The sequence below is a fragment of the Carassius carassius genome, chromosome 47 (assembly GCF_963082965.1).
Source record: "Carassius carassius chromosome 47, fCarCar2.1, whole genome shotgun sequence".
Classification (NCBI taxonomy): Eukaryota; Metazoa; Chordata; class Actinopteri; order Cypriniformes; family Cyprinidae; genus Carassius; species Carassius carassius.
Window position 1 is genome coordinate 14,087,256 of NC_081801.1, and position 18,051 is coordinate 14,105,306.

General features: G+C 43.8%; 1 pseudogene; it reads right to left on the reverse strand.

Annotated features, from left to right (window-relative positions):
* Positions 1 to 6,733: 6,733 nt before the first annotated feature.
* LOC132130310 (uncharacterized protein K02A2.6-like) lies at positions 6,734 to 17,512 on the reverse strand (annotated as a pseudogene).
* Between the last annotated feature and the right edge of the window lie 539 nt (positions 17,513 to 18,051).

Genomic DNA, 18,051 nt, shown 5'->3' on the forward strand with positions numbered 1-18,051 from the left:
TTATAGCTCAAATATTCTCCTCATATATTTGGACTATATGAACCGAAGGACACAGGAAAGAAAATGTAAAAAAATAAAATAAAATTCAGATTTGGCAATAACACACGAGTGATCACATACGAAAAAGCCTAGTGTAAAGAATAACAACAAATACCTAATTTTTTAAACAAGTTTGGAAGGAGCCATATACGTGGAGAATATTTGAGCTATAACTTCCTGTTGCAATGAAACGACTTCCGGACACACTAAAAATGTTTATGCTCTCTCACACGCGAGAATGTTTGAAAGTGCAGTCTTTGTGCAGGCACAACAGTACGTGGGCGATTACAGGGTATAGAGTTTCTATGTAACTGCATGTCTTTCTTATATTTGCAAAGATATATAGTGTTTCACATGTATGCCCAAGTAATTCACTTGTACGCACAAGTGTTTCAGTGTGTATCGCAAGTGTTTCAGTGTGTATCCCAAGTGATTCACTTGTACACGCAAGTGTTTCAGTGTGTATCGCAAGTGTTTCAGTGTGTATCCCAAGTGATTCACTTGTACACGCAAGTGTTTCAGTGTGTATCGCAAGTGTTTCAGTGTGTATCGCAAATGATTCACTTGTACACACAAGTGTTTCAGTGTGTATCGCAAGTGTTTCAGTGTGTATCACAAGTTTTCAATGGGTTTCACCTCAAACGGCCTCCCATAGAAATCCGTCCCGCGCACTTTTTCGGTCAAATGTGTTCACATTGAGGTTTTTAAGAGCTGGTGTGAATAAATATACATTTAAACTCAAAGAAACAGGATAGTCTGTGCATCGGACCCAGAATACAGCGAAATGAACATCACGGAGCACTAAACACTCCTGCAGTGTGTGTTTGTGTGTGTTTCATTCACACTCGAAGCCGGAGGCGCTCTCGCGCAGAAAGTCATATCAGGAAACTCCTAATATGGAAAAAAGCGTCCAGCTACCATTGTATGAAAACAGTTGTTTTCACAGAAAAGTTATAGAATTCTAAGCCAATTAAAAGCTAGAAATTAGAGAAAATTTTAAGTTGCCTAAAGTCAAAAGTTTTAGAACAGAAGCTTGTTAATTTTTTTTTTTTTAAAGAAAGAAAGTGACCCATACTCAGAATTTGTGCTCTGCATTTAACCCATCCGAAATGCACACACACAGAGCAGTGAACACACACACACACTGTGAGCACACACCCGGAGCAGTGGGCAGCCATTTATGCTGCGGCGCCCAGGGAGCAGTTGGGGGTTCGATGCCTTGCTCAAGGGCACCTAAGTCGTGGTATTGAGGGTGGAGAGAGAACTGTAAATGCACTCCCCCCACCCACAATTCCTGCCAGCCCGGGACTTGAACTCACAACCTTTCGATTGGGAGTCCGACTCCCTAACCATTAGGCCACGACTTCCTCTTCTGTTCACCAGGCCTGCATTTATTTGATCATAAAGTACAGAAAAACAGTAAAATCATTACTCCAATGACTCCATACACACAATCCTCCAGAAATAATTATGTTATTCTGATTTGCTGCCCCCCCCCCTCCCCCCCCGCCAAAAAACAAAAACAAAAACATGATCATGTTGAAAACAGCTGAGTAGATTTTTTTTCAGGTTTTTTTTAACAGAAAGATCAGAAGAACATCATTTATCTGAAATATAAATCTTTTGTAAAATGACGTCTTTATCATCACTTTTGGTCAATTTAAAGAATCCTTGCTAAATAAAAGTATTTCTATAATTTATTTTCTAAAAAAAATATACTGACTGTAAGCTTTTGAATGGTAGTTTATTATGTTACAAAAGCTTTTTATTTAACATAAATGCTAATCTTTGGATCCTTCTTTTCATCAAAAATACTGAAAAAGTTTCCTGATATGTTTCAAATGATGATAATCAACAAATCAGCATTATCAGGGGGGTGTTCCAGAAAACAAGGTTATGTGACTTACCCGGGTAAGCGGATAACATCTCTGTTACGTATGTAACCTTGGTTCCCTGAATAGGGAACGAGATGCTGCGGTGACGTCACCGCTATGGGAACACCTTCGGTGTGACGAATGTCTGAAGCCCTATACCATCCCGCCAATCCTATTGGCCAAATAGCGCGTGGCACCGGCCATGCATGCGTACGCATATATATACCTGGTGCCGCGCGCCATTTCACTCAGATTTCATGACTGAAGAAGAATGCTATCAAGGTACGGCACGGCCAGAACCGCAGCATCTCGTTCCCTATTCAGGGAACCAAGGTTACATACGTAACAGAGATGTTCCCTTTCATAGGTCACTTCAATGCTGCGGTGACGTCACCGCTATGGGAACGCTATACCATCACGCCTGACGTACCTGATAGCTGGGATCCAAGGAAGCATCTGCTCAAACGGAGAGAACCCGGGAGCCAAGAGCCATCCTCACATCCAGACTGTAAGTCTTGATAAAAGTGCTCGGTGAGGACCAGCCTGCCGCAGCACAGATATCATCCATAGAAGATCCACTGAGAAAGGCTTGAGAAGAAGCCACTGCTCTCGTGGAATGACCTTTTACTCCTAAGGGCGAAGCGACCCCGCGCGCCTCATGGGCTAAATATATTGTCTCCACCAGCCAATGGGACATGCATTGTTTGTAACCGCATGGCCTTTATTCCTTTGTCCAAACAGACAACAGCTGGTCAGACTCAACCATGGGGCAGTACGATCCAAATAAGTCTTAAGCTCTCACAGGGCAAGACTTAGATCTCCAGACTTCGCCACAGCAGGGGAAAAAGCCTCCAGGACCACCTGCTGAAAGCGAAAGAGATAGATGCGACCTAGGGACATAATTAGGCCTTGGTCGCAACAACACTTCCACAGAGTCTGTGCTATAAAGTCAGGATTTATCCGGAACAAATTCCAAGGGCTCAAACAGATGCCCTGATAAACCATGCAACACAATGGAAAATCATGAAGGAACTCGCACAGGGCGGAAAAGGCCTCAGCCGTCGCGCACCCTGTATGAACGAGAAACAGTGGATGACGGCCAACTGAGGCACCATTTATATATTCGTGGTAAGCTGAATGGCTGACACGTAAACCTTAGGGTAGCTGGTGTCACTCCATCCGAAAAACGTTCCTGAAGGAACTCCAGTACTGACGCCACTGGGCAGTAAACTGGATCCATATTATGAGTTTCACACCAGGACGTAAACAGTCTCCACTTGAAAGCATATAAGCGTCTCGTAGAAGCTGCTCTAGAATTCAGTATAGTCTCGGTAGTTTCAGCAGAAAGACCGGGACATATGAACTCACTCCGCTCAGAGGCCACGCCCACAGATTCCATAGATCTGGCCTCGCGTGCCAAATCAGTCCCTGTGCTTGTGATAATAAATCCTGTCTGAGGGGAATCTCCCATGGAGAGCCCGCTAACAGATTGATCAGATCCACAAACCACAGCTGTGTGTGTGCCACCGCGGAGCCACCAGCAGCAGCTGTTCCACCCTGTCCACCCTGTCCACCCGTATTCAGCATAATACCGCCGAAATCAGACAGATTGGGGGAAAACGCATACAAACTGGTCCTGGGCCAGTTGTGGGCTAATGCATCCAAGTCCAGGGGTGCTGGAGGGCATAGGGAGAACCAAAGCGGGTAATGCGTAGTCGTGTTTGACGCAAACAAAACCACTTCGCTTCCCCGAAAATGTGCCATAGGAGACTACCGTTTGGGGGTGCAATCCCCACTCCGCTTGCTCCAGAGTCTGCCTGGATAGCAAATTCGCTCCAAAGTCCAACGTCCGGGGACATGAACAGCTCGGATCGATAGAATTTAGTTCTGAAAACAAAGAACATGTTTCGCCAGCCTGCACAGGGGGCGAGAGCATAATCCTCTCTGATGATTCCGATATGACACAACCGCTGTGTTGTCTGATCTGAGCAGCACATGACGGCCGATCAGCAGATTCAAGAAATACTGGAAAGCCAGAAAAACAGCCAGTAATTCCAACCTGTTTATGTGCCAACTCCCTTGACAGACAGCTCCCCAGTCGGTCAAAGACGCATCCGTCGTGACAGTCTCTCGGGAAGCGCAAATCCCCAGCCGGACTCCGGTCAGGAGAATTCGGTTGACATACATAGTTTTAGCGACATCACACATCGCCGTGTCACCGGAATCGTCCGATGCGGAGACAACGGGGTGAAACATTCCATGCATAAGCCCAGGCAGTTAAATGATTCAGCACAAGATCCCCATGAGAGTGTGCTTGAGTCTGCGATTGCGCTAAACACCAGCCAATCGCCTAAAATAGTTCAAACACGAACGCCCTGGGGCCGCAACGGGGCCAGAGATCCATCCATGCACTTTGAGAAGTACTAATACGCTTTGCTCTCTAAAGCGAATCTGAGGAACTTCCTGAGTCTCCTGATGATCATCAAAATCTTGAATTTCCTCAGCCTGAGTGCAAGATACAGAAGGTGTAAATCCAGAATGGGTCGTAATCCGCCAAGTTTTTTTTTTTTTTTTTTTTAATGACGGCTGTAAAAAACCCCGCCTCCATCTGAGAGGGGTGTACTTCCTCTATAGCCCCTTTGCTCAGCAGAGTTGACATCTCCTGTCGTAGCACCGCTATTTCCATCGGCTTCGCCGCCGTGGAAAGAATTCTGCGGAAAGTAGGCGGGCCTTATTGAAACTGAATGGTGTATCCGTGACAAATCGTGCGTAACACCCATAGAGAAATGTCGGGCAAGCGTTCACACACGGCCCGAGACCATACTAGCGGTCTCAAAATTTCTGCTTCCTGCAACGCTGTATACATGTTAAAATGTCCGGGCACGAAAAGCTTGTGGCGTTCGTGCACAGGGGAAGTGTATGTATAAGAGCCGTTGCGTCTCGTTGTGTATAATCCTGAAACGTGTCCACGGTAGGAATTAGGCCAACAGATTGAACATCGGACTCTGCCGCTAGCGAAAAACGGCGGCTGTGCGAGCCGTCATAAATGGGTCGTCTGTGCAGGACCCTTGAATCGCCCCTCGAATTCTGAAAGCTGGATGGTGCAGAGTGTCTGAGGGAACGCTTGGCATTACAGCTCAATCCCATGCTGCTCGAAGCACTGTTTGCTGCGAGGCAGACAATGTAGAGTGTGTGCCCAGACAGCAAGCCAACATTGAATAAACATTGTTTTTCCATCTGAATCATCATTATGGTTGATATTGAAATTTCAATGCAAAATAAATGTTGAATCACCATTACAATATCGATGAAAACCTGATGTTATTAATGTTGATGGCAACAATATTGGAACAACATTGATCTATAGTTATCTTTATGATTGATTAAGCATTGATATTTGGTTTCCGGGTGATCCCTGAATGTTTTGAAAAGTCATTGATTTATAGTGGACAGAGAAACGACGCGGTTGTTGAAAAGTCATCGAAATATAGTTGACCGGGAAATATGATTGAAAATGCATCGAAATATAGTTGACCGGGAAGTATGATTGAAAATGCATCGAAATATAGTTGACCGGGAAATATGATAGAAAATGCATCGAAATATAGTTGACCGGGAAATATGATTGAAAATCCATCGATTTTTGGTTGACCGGGAGATCAACGGGTAGTATACCCAACGTACTGCACCGGACACAGCTCATTTCTGGACCCTTGGCACAAGCGTACAGGTAAGCTTGCTTAATGTTCGATATTAATAAATTGTACCAAATCAAATACTAGGCTGATTTTTTACTTGATGGTTAGTGTAGTAACCGACGCAGTGCTGCAGTCACTGAAATTTATTTTTGGCATAGCCCACATACCGGTACTTCATAATAGAAACATCTTGCGGCACGAATGTACCAATACAAATAAATATAACATCTCCAATTATTTAGCTGAGCATCAATTGTACGTTAGTACAATAAGTTTAATTTAATAAGAGGCGATCTAGAGTTGAAATGTTTTATTTTTCATTATTTTTATCAAGTGATCAACGTGTCTGTTGTCGCTGCGATCAGTGGCCCGGATGCTGTGTAGGCTACAGTCTGCACTGTATCAGGTCTGCACTCGGACACGCGCTTCAATCCGTTGAGGAGACGGTCTATTCGTTCCGGTGAAATTACTAAACATAAATATACACAAACGTATCCCTGTCTGATATACAACAACTGATAAACATAATAAGTTTTGATAAATAAAAAAAAAAAAAAACATACGAGTGTGGGTTAAAACCCAAACCCGGACCTCTGACATGCTAGGCAAAAGTTCTACCACTGAACCATTTGAGCTGACAAACAGATATATTGTAGCTTGATATTCACTATAGGAAGAAAGTGCAGCATAAAAAATAGCATATTTTAGCATTAAAATCCCTTTAACATTTATGGTGATCTGAGGGGGCGGGGGAGTCCAGTTAACGAGGCGTAATTCATTAGCTTTAATGACAATTGTATATTTTATAGGCCTACATTAAAGTTTATTTCGTTTTTTATATTTTACATGTATTTCTTGAATGCTACTATTACATTAACTGTAGCTGAAAAAAATAAACCACTGTATATTTAATTTGTATATTATGTTGTTTATATGAAACTTTCTTTGTTTTTATATTTTTAATAACAGATTGGTTACCTGAGTACATATGTATAAAGTACAGTTACACTGTATGATTGTGAATTTTAATTGCTGTTTTTAACAGAGATTTTTTACTTTTCTGTTCTTTTACAGAACACTATTGCACACAAAGTAAGCAAAACAACATTTTTTTATTTCATTTTATTTTATTTCTGCAAACAACTTGCACCACTTGCAATAGCTGTCCAAGGAGGTGAAGGACCTGCGGGAGGAGTTTAGGCAATTCCGCCAGTCCTGCAGGTGTGGACAATTGGAGTCTGTGGTACAGCCACTGTCGGAGCCCTTGGAGCTGCCCTTCCACACCATGGAGGCCCTGGACCATGCAGAAGAGACACTGTTAAATGGCACAAACCGACAGGCAATGGTAGTTTTAGTTACATCATTATTCTGTCAGAGAACTTCACTGATATGCACAACTTCCTTAAACTGCCTGACCTTTATGACAGTAGACTCATGGGTTAATTTCACATTTCTCATTTCAATATCTCCTTAAAACTGCTGTTTTTTCAGTATGCCTTTATCAATCCAAGTTACATTCAGACTGAAAAAAATTATAATTCTGCACAGACCAAATTGGCTGAAAATTATGTTTGATCTTGAAGCACTGTATAGAGGGGTGTTTCACAGCAGCTCCAGTCTGTAGATGACGGGAGAGTACGCTGTGGCAGGGGAGGGACGGACATTAAGGGACAAATACATTGCGTTTACTGCTAAAATATACGAGATTGGTGAGGAAGAAGAAGAATGTCAGTAAACAGACAGTTTTTGGTCCCATTGACTTCCATAGTAGGAAAAAATGTATACTATGGAAGTCAATGTGACCAGAAACTGTCTGGTTACTGACATTCTTCTAAAGAAGGATTAAGAGATCCGCTGAATGGATTCGAAAACGATAAAACTCAACTGTTTAACTTTGGGGGAGTTGTAAAATGAGCCTAAAAAAGTGGAGTATCCCTTTAACGCTGCAAATGTGTAAAACTTTGCCAGACTGCTCATCTCGCCACCATTGGAGGGACTACCCTAGAGGTGAGGATCCGCCGTATGATGGCATACCAGTTGTCGAATGAACTGGCTTCAAGACTGAACTGGGCTGGAAAAAAGAACAAGGAGCCTACCAAACAAAAACGTCCCTTTAAAGAGTTGGCACTCTGCCGATCTTTGTTTGGTAAGTCCTGCTCCATTTTCAATCACCATTATATTATCAATCCTAGGCTGCAAGCCAAAGGGCCTTAATGCACACCCCAACTCACCCCATGCAGCACCAGGAATCTTAGCACGAAGTTAACACAATAATCCAAAAATAAACCTCAGCATTCAGTGACTTGTAACAGTGATCTATAATTGTTAAAGGATTAGTTCACCTCAAAATGAGAAACAGTTGAAATGTTGCCGTAAAGATAAGAGCAACACACCGCTAATCCAAATGTAGACTTGTCTATTGGCGGCCCTCCCTCTGGCTCTGACCTAACAGCAGTAGCACAGCGTCTATGGCGTTATTTTCCTTTCAAATGTAGAGAGCGCATTATTGTAGCGCGAAAGTACATTAATATAATGCACGAGCGCGAATCTCTCTGCTCACGCTTGGAATTTAAAGTGCCAAGCGCGAACATCTCTGCTTGCGCGCTGGAACTGGGGGGCGCTCTCAGATACACGCTGCTCTTGTAAGAATTGTCTCTGGGCTCGCTCAGAGTATATGCCTGCACTTAAAACGTGTTCAGTGCAATGTACTTTCGCGCTACAATAATGCGCTCTTGACATTTGACAGGAAAAGAAAGCGATACGCGTCAGGCACGCGACGCAGCTGAAACGCCACGCCTGCACGTGTTAATCATGTTAATATTTTCATCCCAAAGGTATAAATAATGTTATGTTTTTCACTGACATAACATATAAAACACTTGGGGTTAAACCACGTTCAAAATAACAGCCAACACTCAGGGATACTTAATTTCTTCTGTATTTATTCTTTAAGGAACACAACTAATAATTACAAGGGGCAGTGCCACCTGCAGACACAATGGGGGAAAGCAGTATTACATACATAACATTTCCTCCCCTCTTAATCAAGAAACAAAGAAAACAATGCATTCTCAGCTACACAAAAATGATGCATTTATTTATTTTTACTCTAGAGGTAGAGGGTAGACTGCCTCTTGCCTCGAGCCAGTTCGGGGATTATTCTGCCCCATGTCAGAACAGGCTCACTAACATAACTAATTACATTTATGTCGAGCAGAGGTTTCTCATGGCTCTATAATGTCAGACGGTTGGGCGGTTTAATCACTCTGGCTGGATAACGTCTGACATGCACTGATGGAATGTTGAGTATGCGATGGTTTATCTGAGACTCTGTTGATGTGTCATTGTTAACATCTTGTTCCTTTGTTGGTGGTGCTGAAGAAGTGTCATTTACAGACGTTTGTACAGGAACAGACACATCACTGATGTCAGGTGGTTGTGTCACCTGAGTTTCAGCTGTTTGATTTGGAATGGACAAGAGTTGATCAGCATGGCGTCGCCATTCTGCAGAAGCTCCTACATCCACAGTATAAGATACTGGACCACTCTGAGCCGTCACCACACCTGATGTCCATCTTTCTCTCCCTCTGTAATCACGAGCCAGCACAGCATCACCGACTTCAAACTGTCTTGGCTTCGAACGACCAGCTCGGCGGAGGACCTGGGAGGTCTGTGAGAGTCGCACGGCAGTTGACACACTGGGTTTCAAGGCATCCAGACGTGTGTGCAGTTGTCGTCCCAAAAACAACAAGGACGGGGACTCTCTTGTCGTCGGATGTGGTGTGTTACGGTAAGTCAGCAAGAATGTTTCCAGCCGTCTCTGAAGAGTAAAAGAGCCCTTAGACGTCTTCAGTGCATGTTTTAGAGACTGAACAAACCTTTCAGCCTGCCCATTGGTTGCTGGATGATATGGGGCGGAACGGATATGTTTCACATGGTTGGTCTTCAGGAAAGTTACAAACTCCTGAGAGACAAATTGTGGTCCATTATCACTCACCAGGACTTCAGGCAGTCCATAATGGCTGAAGAAATTCCGCAAAACTTCAATTGTTCTCCCTGCAGTTGTTGATGTCATCAACTGCACCTCAGGCCACTTCGAATGTGCGTCAACCACGACTAGGTACATGTGACCCTCACATGGCCCAGCAAAATCTACATGTATGCGTTCCCATGGTTTGCTTGGCCACTCCCATGGGTGGAGGGGTGCTTGGGATGGCATTTTCTGTATTTGTTGACATGACTGACACATTTTCACACACAGTTCAATGTCAGCATCAATACCAGGCCACCACACATAACTGCGAGCAATGGCTTTCATTCGGACAATTCCTGGATGGCCAGTGTGCAGTTCCTCCAGTACTCTTTTCCGCAGCTTGTGGGGAACAACGACTCTCATGCCCCGCATTAAGCACCCGTGTTGGACGGACAGCTCATTGTGTCTGGAGATGAAAGGTGAGAGCTCTTTATTATTAGTCAGGTTGACAGCTTGAGTCCCTTTAATGACCATTTCGACGACTGTAGACAAGGTTGGGTCACTCATAGTCTCACGTTGGATATCAGTGGCACTGACAGGGAGTTTCTCCATCTGTCCGAGGTAAAACAGCTCTACAGCATCCTTTTTCTCACTGTGCTCTACTTGTAACGGCAGACGGGAAAGACCATCGGCATTTGCATGATGCTCAGCTCTTTTGTACTCTATTGTATAGTTTTGCGCAGACAAAAGTAATGCCCACCTTTGCATCCGCGCAGCCGCCATAGACGGAATTCCTTTTTGCGGCCCAAAGATTGTAGTTAAAGGGCGGTGATCTGTGAAAAGCGTGAATTTCCGTCCGTAGAGATACTGGTGGAATTTTCTGACGCCAAATACTATGGCCAGAGCCTCGCGCTCAATCTGTGCATAATTCTGTTCTGCCTTGCTAAGTGTGCGTGACGCGAAGGCTATTGGCTTTTCTTCACCGTTGGGTAGCATGTGGGAAATGACGGCACCAATGCCATAAGGTGATGCGTCGCATGCAAGCCGAATGGCGTTCTGAGGGTCATAGTGTGTCAAGACATTTTGTGACACCAGTTGTTCTTTAGCCTTTTTGAATGCAGCATCGCACTCTGCAGACCACTGCCAGCGTTTTCCTTTACACAGCAGGGCGTTCAAAGGATTTGCTATGTTTGCCAGATTGGGTATGAATCTCCCGTAATAGTTTAACAGGCCGAGAAATGATCTCAGCTGTGTGATGTTTGATGGAATTGGCGCATTGACAATTGCACTTACTTTTTTAGGTGACTTGTGCAAACCTTCTGCATCAATTATGTGACCCAGGTATTCCAGTGAGTCCTTGAAGAAGTCACATTTCCCTTTTTCAGCATGCAAGCCAAACTGCTCCAGTCGTCCAAGGACTACATCCAGGTTTTCCAGGTGTTCAGCTTCAGTCCGCCCGGTAACCAGAATGTCATCCAGGTAACAATGGACATTAGGCAGACCTTGTAATATTTGGTCCATAGCTCTCTGGAATATGGCTGGCGCCGAAGCAATCCCGAACGGAAGGCGATTGTACTGAAATAGCCCTTTCTGTGTGGAAATTGTGAGGAACTTCCTAGATTCCTCCTCGACCCTCATTTGAAGGTAAGCATGTGACAAGTCCAATTTGCTGAAACATTGTCCTCCCGCTAATGAAGCGAATAGGTCCTCAATGCGCGGTAATGGATAGTGTTCAATTTGTAAGACAGGGTTTACCGTCACCTTACAGTCACCACAGATGCGCACATCTCCATTTTTCTTTACAACAGGGACTATTGGAGTAGCCCATTCACTGTACCATTCACTCTACCGGTGACAATACTCCAATTTCAGCGAGACGGTTCAGCTCCACTTCGACTTTTGGACGAAGAGCATACGGAACGACTCTGGGCTGGCAAAACTTGGGTTTGTGTTCAGATTTCAATGTTATTTTAGCTTTGATGTTCTTCATTTCTCCCAACTGTTTAGAGAAAATAGTGGCATGTTTCTGCAGCACAGCTTCTAGCGTCTTCAATTTGACTGTTTTTATTTCTTTCCAGTTCAGTTTGATCTGACGCAACCACTCTCTGCCATAGAGTGGTGGATAGTCCCCCTGCACGACATACAATGGAAGAACAGCTGTCTGCTTGCCCATTTTTACATGTACATGGATTACACCTTCGGGACGCAATGCTTGCCCAGTGTATGTTCGAAGAACAATGTCCGTTGAGCATAGGGGCAGGTGTTTCAAAATTCGCTCATAAGTCTCTGTTGAAATCAATGACACTGCTGCGCCCGTGTCCAGTTCCATTTCCAGTGACATGCCTTCAATTTCTGGTTTCACAGTGATACTGGACTTTTCTCCTGGCTGTGACAGTTTATACAGAGCTAAATCAGAGTCTGTGTCATCATCATTGGACACTAAATCAGCATCAAGGCGGTGTACATTTCTTTTTTTTATATAGCCTTTCTGCTTAAATGCTTTCGTTGGCCGTGCAGCTTTTGCTGTGTTTCCAGTCTTTGTTTTTCTGTCATCATTAAAGTTACTTTTCCTGCAAACGCGACTGATATGGCCCTTTTTTCCACAAGCATTACAGTTTTTGTCTTTAAACCAACAGTCATCATCACTATGGTTATTCTTCCCACATCGTTTGCATTTGTTTGCAGTATGACTCTTTGATAAAGACAGTGCATTTACCGTCAGTGATCCGCTGAGTTGGTGTGCTTCGCGTGACGCTGTTTCCATGGAGACCGCCAACTCTACCGCTCTCTGAAACGTCAGCGTAGACTCAGTCAACAAGCGCTTTTGAGTAGCCTCACTCTTCAAGCCACATACAAATCTATCGCGAAGTGCATCATCCAAATGTCCCCCAAATTCACAGTGTTCTGACAATCCTCTAAGCACTGCAACATATTGTGTCACCGACTCACTCTCCTCCTGATTCCGCCGATGGAAACGAAAATGAATCCGCGATGACCAGGGGCTTCGGAGAGAAGTGCTGCTGTAGTGTGTCTGTGATGTGCTTGAAGCTTTTCTCTCTCGGTTTGTCCGGCGCGATCAGACTTCAGAGTAGTCCATATGTTTTTCCTCCAATCACACTGAGCAGCACAGGAACTTTCTTGTCGGCCTCAATACTGTTAGCTTCAATGAAGTGTTCAAATCTTTAAATATATGTGGTCCACGGTTCGACGCTTTCATCAAAACCTTCCATGTGGCCAATGGTAGCAGCCATCATCCTAGCTAACCTAGATCACTTTAGCTACGCAGCGAAAATAAAATAAAAATTGTAGTATTGTTACACCTAACTACTCACGATTCACTGTAGTAGCTTCGTGGTAATTTAATCCACCTCGACGCCAATTATGTTATGTTTTTCACTGACATAACATATAAAACACTTGGGGTTAAACCACGTTCAAAATAACAGCCAACACTCAGGGATACTTAATTTCTTCTGTATTTATTCTTTAAGGAACACAACTAATAATTACAAGGGGCAGTGCCACCTGCAGACACAATGGGGGAAAGCAGTATTACATACATAACAAATAATACCATACCCAATACCACCCTGCGATAGGTCAGCATTATGGTCAGGTAGGCAACGTGCATTTTCTGACAGGAATTGGAGCATGTGTTGCCTACCTTACCATATTGGTTTTTATTATTATTATTTAGAAAATTTGGGAACTAGACCACAGCAAACTATCTTACAGTCCAAGTGACGTTAGCAATATAATGTCTAATGTGTAACGTTATATATAACAGTAACGTTAACTTACCTTTGGTTGGTAGCCAGAGAGGTGTGTCAATCGTGAAGCAGCCCTAATGTCAGCTGTCGACCTGCAGGGTTGCCAGATGTCAGCAAGGTTTTCCAGCCCAAAACCTCGTCCAAAACTGAATGCAACGGTTTTTGTCCAAGATTATTTTGTCAAAACATCTTTTGTCTATGGTAACTCTAATCTACATTAAATATTTAATTAGTATCCAGTTATTTTGATTACATTTGTGGAGTTAACAACTACTTCTGAACTAATAAAATAATAAACATAAAATTTTCACAGTCACTTTGGCCTCATACATTTTCCTTATGAAAGAAGTCACTGCAAGCTAATCCTTTTTGCCTCCCTTTAATTCGAATACATCCATGAACAGGCAGTTTTGAAAAGTGCTTTGACTATAGGGGAGATATGATCTAGCCTACAACAAGAGGACTTATTGCCTTATCCGATCATTGAAAAATCATAGGCCTAGGCTACTGAATTTGTTCCAAGTCTTCAAATATATGTTCTGTTTAACTTAAATGCTATTTTGCATTGTGATTTTATCTTCTGTTTTAGATGCTCTTACTCAGCAGATGGGGACAGCTACCATCACCCAATTTTCTTTTGCACAAGCTGTGCAAAAGTGGCTGCGCTATGCGCCAGACCGGGCAGGAGGGACTGGACAACAACTTATGCAGGCATCAGATGACAATGAAGTGTAAATAAAGAGCAGAGAGGCTAATAAACATGAATTTGATTTTAAATAGTGTGGTGTGTTCTGTGTTTTATACAAGATTTCAAATGTTCCATTACTTTTTAACATCCTGGCTGTAGATAAAGCAGGCTATTTAATTTATGGCATTACATTTAAAATTAACATTTAAAAACAATTGAAATTCCATTGAAATCACGTTGATCCTTAGTTCAGTTGAAATTTCAACATTGTTTCAATATTCCTGATAATTGAAATACCATTGAAATTCCGTTGATCTATGGACAGAATTTCAACATTGTTTCAATATTAAATCAGGGTGCAAAATGATGTTGAATCAACATCAGAGTTAGATGTTGATTCAATGACTTAATGTTGACAACGGAATGTTGATTCAGCATAGTTTCAATGACTGTTTGCTATCTGGGTGGGGACTGCAGTGAGAGGGTTAGATGTGCATAGCAATCCAACAGCACTCTCTGGTGGAGGGCACAGTCCCTGGCAAACATTAAGGAAAACGCATGCATCAAACTCGCTGCGTTTCGTTGTGTATAATCCTGAAGCGTATCCACGGCAGGATTTAATCCAACAAGATAAACATCGGGCCACGCCGCTAGCGAGAACGCGGCGGCCGTGTGAACCGTCATCCGCTGGCCATCTTTGCCAGCCTCCGCGCCGTCCCTCAAACTCTGAAGGCTGGATTGTGCAGAGTGTCTGAGGGGGCGCTCAAATGATAGCTCAGTTAAATGACGCTCGAGGTGCCCTTGCTGCGAGACAGTCAAATGTTAGAGTGTGGAAACTGCAGTGAGAGGCTTAGATGTGCATTAGCAGTCCAACAGCGCTCTCTGGAGGCGGGCACAGTCCTTGGCAAACATGAAGGAAAAACGCATGCGTCACATTCGCTGCGTTTCGTTGTGTATAATCCTGAAGCGTATCCACGGCAGGATTTAATCCAACAAGATAAACATCGGGCCGCGCCGCTAGCGAGAACGCGGCGGCTGTGTGAACCGTCATACGCTGGTTATATTTGCCAGCCTCCGCGCCGTCCCTCAAACTCTGAAGGCTGGATTGTGCAGAGTGTCTGAGGGGGCGCGCGAATGATAGCTCCGTTCAATGACACTCGAGGTGCCTTTGCCACGGCAGGATTCAATCCAACAAGATAACATCGGGCCAAACCGCTAGCGAAAACGCGGCGGCTGTGTGAGCCGTGATCCACTATTTGAAGAGCAAAAACTGTTGATTAACGCGCTCGAGTGGGGGAGAGCGAGCACATGGAACTCCAGTGCATCACTGTATTCATAGTCAAGCCGCACATATCGCCCCTAACCAACACCTCGTGCGGGGCCTCGGCGACCGCAGAAGCGAAACGGTGGGGGTTAGACTCGAGGCGACTTAAGAAATGCACTCCAGAGCGCGGATACTTCCTATTGGCGTAGTGCACAGGGGAAGTGTATGCATATTTTACTGTAGCCATAGGCTATCAAGGAGAGAACCTGTAGAGAGGCTGCAACGAACCTCTCATAAGTGCCTCCTCGTGATAACCCATCATACGCCTCCTACCTTTCGTTGACTCATCGCGTCCGCGGAGAGGAGTATACTGCTCGTAGATGATCGCTGAGAACGCGAGATAATAGGGCACAGAAGATTCGCTTCGTACTGAAGGAATGAAATCTGAGTGAAATGGCGCGCGGCACCAGGTATATATATGCGTACGCATGCATGGGCGGTGCCACGCGCTATTTGGCCAATAGGATTGGCGGGATGGTATAGGGCTTCAGACATTCGTCACACCGAAGGTGTTCCCATAGCGGTGACGTCACCGCAGCATTGAAGTGACCTATGAAAGGGAACCTCTGCTTTCGGTTCCAAAAACGGATGTAACTTTCGGGTTATGTAAGTTACCATAGCAACTGACTCTCTGAGGATAACCTGCTCCGGAGCAGGTTATGTTGCAGGGTTAGTTTGTTTCAGAGAGGTTTCCGAGCATGGCGTGCCCTTTTGATGAGGATCCTGTGGACGTAGAGGCACAGATTATACGGGGTTTTTTTCGAGAGGGTGATAAGACCACGTATCGATGTCTTTTCATATTCTAACGAATATTTGCAGGAGCGCTATCGTTTTTCTAGGGAGTCGTTAATTTATTTAACAAACCTACTAAAACCACACATCTCAAACGTGACAAACCGCGGGTCAGCGCTTAGCGCCGAACAAATTCTTTGTATTGCTCTGCGATTTGTTGCTACGGGGAGTTTTCTCTACAATGTGGGCGATGCAGAGCATGTGGGTAAGGCAACAGTGTGTAGAGCCGTTCGTACAGTATGCATGGCACTGCAACTGTTTCTACACACTTTTCTACAGTTCCCTGGCCATAAAACGGTGCGCTTTATTAAAGAAGAATTCCACAGGGTGGCAGGTTTGCTCTCAGAAATTCTACCTCAATTAAATTACATTTCTTAATACGTTTATTTTGACTGCACACACATAAAGGCTACACAGACTTTTTAAACTTGTAATTAATCTTAATTTCAGGGTTCCCAAACGTGATTGGGTGCATTGATGGCACCCACATTCCTATTAAAGCTCCATCTATCAATGAGGGAGACTATGTTAATAGGAAGTCTGTGCATAGCATTAATGTGCAGGTAATAGGTATATTTTGGCTCCTTAATATTGGTGTTACAAATAATAAACTTATTGCTCTCCACAGGTAATATGTGATGCAACCCACCTCACCACTAATGTTGAGGCAAAATGGCCTGGGTCTGTACATGATGCCAGAATATTTAGGGAGTCATCTTTGTGTAACAAATTTCAACGGGGTATGTTTTGTTAGACAAATGCTTGTAGTCTTTATTACATTTACAAAACACCTCAAACATTACAGGACACTTCTATGGTTACTTGCTGGGGGACAGAGGATACCCTTGCCTCCCCTATATGATGACACCCTGATCCTGAGCCCGGACCACAGACACGCTTCAACCGGTCTCACAGCAGAACACAGGCAAAGGTGGAGATGACGATTCTGAAGGCGAGGTTTCAGTGTCTGCGTGGGCTCAGGGTCACTCCAAATAGGGCATGTGACGTCACAGTTGCTTGTGTGGTACTTCACAACATTGGCACAATAAGAGGAGAGAGGCACCCCCCCTGTCCTGATGAAGAAGACCTAGAACACCACCCATTGGATCTAGCAGACCACAGAGATGGCAGAATGCTTAGAGACATAATTTGTCAAAATCACTTTATTTAATGTGCCATTTCTTCATATCCTGAAATAAAAGAGACATGACAGATTTGTATTTATTGCTTTACATTTTACATTATGTTGACATATGATTTTCACCTTAAGGTGATGCTCCAGTAGTTCGATTTCAAGTTTGGCCTTTTTAATGGCCAGCCTTTTCTCCTCTAGCTGAAGCTGTATAAGGTCCATGTCCATATCAGTTTTTTTAATTTGCCTTAATAGGTGGCCCTTATACAGCTCCTTTGCAGACAACTAGGAAAGCAAAGTAAATAAGACGGTTAAAGAAAACCTGCTACATCGTAACATTATGTAAATAAGGACAACCAGGGTCAAGTTCTTACACTGCTAAGATTACGTGTTGAGGTAGATGGACCCTCATCTGCTTGTACATCCCCAGCTAGATTCTGTGACAGGACAAATGACGCATTTTTCACTCCATCTAAAAAGCTATGCATTGTCCAGTATATGCATCATACCTCTGTGGGTCTCCCAGCACTTTCTAAGTCAGTCACAGCAGATGTGGTCTCTTCATCATCCTAGAGTGGAAATATGCAAGGTTACTTTGTCTGGCAGACAAAGTGAAAGCTCTAAAAGCAACTGGTTCTTAAAATGCATCACTAACAATTGTGACAGACTGTGTGGTTTCAGGAGGATCCAATAATACAATGCGTCCATCAGCAACTGCAAAAAAAAGAAAAGAAAAAATAGATACTCAATGTGTAAATTAC